We start from the raw sequence: 3,250 nt of genomic DNA, 5'->3' as shown, positions 1-3,250 counted from the left end.
AACATCCTTATTGATCCTAATGCATAACTTATAAGTGATGAAGGAAATTGACCACTTGTTGATGAATATCTTTTTGATCCTCATAATTGTTACATGGTAGAGAAAGCAATACAATGTCACAAAAATGACATTTCAAGAATCAAAAGACTTAGTTTTTTTATCTATATTAAAAGGAACAACTTATTCCACCTCAATTATCAACAACACTTACAACACAAACAAAATACAAGTCCATTTCCAGTAGACCATCAACTTTAAGTTATCTCACATCCATAATACATACCAATAACATATCAATATCCCAACCTGTAACTTCATCTCAAATTGCTACATCACAAGTAGCCACATTTACTTCTCACATGATTCTAACATCAAAAGTAGCGCCTATATCACAAACTATTATATCATCATAAATGTTTGCAACATCACAAAGAATCTCCATTAGATCATTAGTGCCCATCCTCAAACACAATATCAACTATTGCTAAGGCACTATGCTAAACATTGGTCAAACATTTATTTTGCATCCAATCAGACCCTTGGTCCCATCATACATCCCTAAGATATCATACATTCCTTCATCCTCAACTAATTCATACATCTGCATGAATTCATACATCAATTAATCAAAACCAACCTCCTTCCCATCAAGATTATCTCCATATGCACTAGTTTCTTTTCAAACTTTGAAATCCTGAAATTTGATAAGTACAAAGGGGACACATGCCCTAAATAACATCTCAAATAATTCTATGTTGTATGTTAAGAGGTCTCCTATATATAAGATTATCTAAAAAGACTTGGAGGCCCCTCCTTTGAATGATTCATGCGTTTACCTCTTGGGTCTATATCATCATTTTGTAATCTTGTAGATTTTTTTAGCATAGTATGCATACAATATTGAACATCAAATGCCCCCTACTAATTTTTGAAGCACTTAAAAAAAGAATGGTGGATCCTTTTCTATCTTCTTGTAATGCTGGTGACACATTGCACAATATTTGCCTTAGAGACATCCCTAGACAACAATTCATTGACATCTTCAACAAGAACCTTGTCTTTGACATGAATTTCCATATGAAAATGACATCCCCTAATTCATTTGATATGTTCATCAAGAAAGGGAAAATGATTGAAGATGGACTCTTGCAAAAGGGTATCATTAAGAACATCACTTCGAGATCCAATAATGAAAAACCCAAGTTCTGGTCTAAGAATTATAAGGGTGCTATTAGTGATGGACTAGATGATGCGGAATGTGTGAATCATGTTCAAGTCACAAACAATCAAGGCAATCAAAATAATAATAATAACAATTAGGCAAACAATCCCAATTAGTCTAGTAAAAACAACAACAAATATCCGCAACAACAACAATCTCAACAACATAATTAGAGATTTATCTTTTGATGGGATAGTTTTAAAATGAATCAAACACAACACAATTACAATCCTTTGGCTGATTCCTTTGATATTATCTTTCAAAGAAGTAATGAGAAAAAATGATTACATTTCTGAACACAACACTTGATTGAAATGACCAACCCAAACCCATGTGGTTCAAGGAAAATGAATTCTCTGATTATCATCACATCAAGGAACACAATATCAAGAAGTGCATGAAGTTCAACAAATATATTCAAGATTCAATTAATGAAGGTAAAATCAAGGTTAAAGGACAAACACAATCCTCTAACACTTAATTTAAAATCTATGCTACCCCTTTCAATAATCACAATCAAAACCAAAATACCAATAATGTGAGCACTTCCAACAAATATAAAAACAATTCATGCACAAAAAACACTAAGAACAATGCAAATCTATATGAATATTTAATTAATATAATTTCAAGCATAATCATAAACAATACATGTGGATTTGATTATCTCTATAGGCACACTAAGGAGTCACATCCATCTGTGATAACAATCACCCCTAAAGGTGATAATTAAAGTGCCACTACACATAGAGGTAGACTAATTGTTCAAGCCACTCTCGACTCATCTTCATCACCTGTTGCACCATCTATATCTACTACACTTGCGTCACATTATGACTTGCTATCATAACTAATAAACACACACACACACACACACACACACATCCTTCAACTCCTACATACTTCCCTCATCCATTAATAAATCCTAAAGTAAAACCTTTTGGGATTATGAGTATGTAAGAACATAAATGTAACCCAATTTGAAGCTATAATTGGTAATCTTGCTTCTCAAAAAATCCTAGTTTTTACTGATAAAGACTTCCACAGTCTTTATTGTAATAATAAAAAACCTTTACAAATCAAATTCATAGTCCACTTCACCAAAGTCAAATATGTCCCCGTAGATAGTAGATGAAGTTTAAATTTTTGTACTTTGAAAATGATAAGAAATTTGGGACTCTTCAAAGATCTAATTGATGTATAGAAGAGCATAATGATAAATGCATATGATGATAAAGAATGTGTCTATAAGGGTCTTGTCACACTTCCTCTCCAAGTAGGATAGGTCATGTGTTGATTGAGACTACTTGTCTAAGTCTTGGATTTAGATCTTCCCTACAATATACTTCTTGGAATACCTTAGATACATGTCATTCATGATGTGCCTTCAACACTCCATTAATATATCAAATTTCCTCACGAAGGCAGTGAAAAGTGAAGATTTGTGGGTGTCATCCCCAATCCAGTTTTGCCTTCTCATTGGAGGGTTTTTGGGAACCAAAAATCCTATATTTCAAGAGATCCAAAACCTTTTTAACATTGCAAAAGATGTGAGGGAACCCATTTGTTTCCTTTAAATGAGTTCTCTCAACCTCCTCAACATAAATATGTTAAGAAAACTATGCTTGAGGAAGATCTTAATACATCAAAAGATAAAACATCTAGACCTAAATCTGTCATGGGTAAATAGAAGGTCATTGAAAGAGAGAAATGTATTATTGATAATCAAAATAAATTCATAGACATGGGTTTTGGAGATTACAATTTTGAAAAAGCTCTTTATATTGCATAACTTCCTATCTCTCCTCAGTCCTATAGAAAACCAAAGAAGATTCTAACTCCCTAAGACAAAGAAATCAAATATTATAATGGTATTACATTTGAACATTAAAAATCCCTTATTAATGAACATATGGAGAGTGACATTCTATCCCAAATTTATAAAGATGGACAAGATGAACTTGTTATCTTTCCTAAAGGAAACATCCAAAAGAAACCCCTATTATAGAGAAGATGGGATACAATGGA

Source organism: Cupressus sempervirens, chromosome 3 (assembly GCF_028749045.1).
Source record: "Cupressus sempervirens isolate cs-2001-9-10 chromosome 3, ASM2874904v1, whole genome shotgun sequence".
Taxonomy (NCBI): domain Eukaryota; kingdom Viridiplantae; phylum Streptophyta; class Pinopsida; order Cupressales; family Cupressaceae; genus Cupressus; species Cupressus sempervirens.
Note: the sequence above shows the minus strand (reverse complement) of the source record.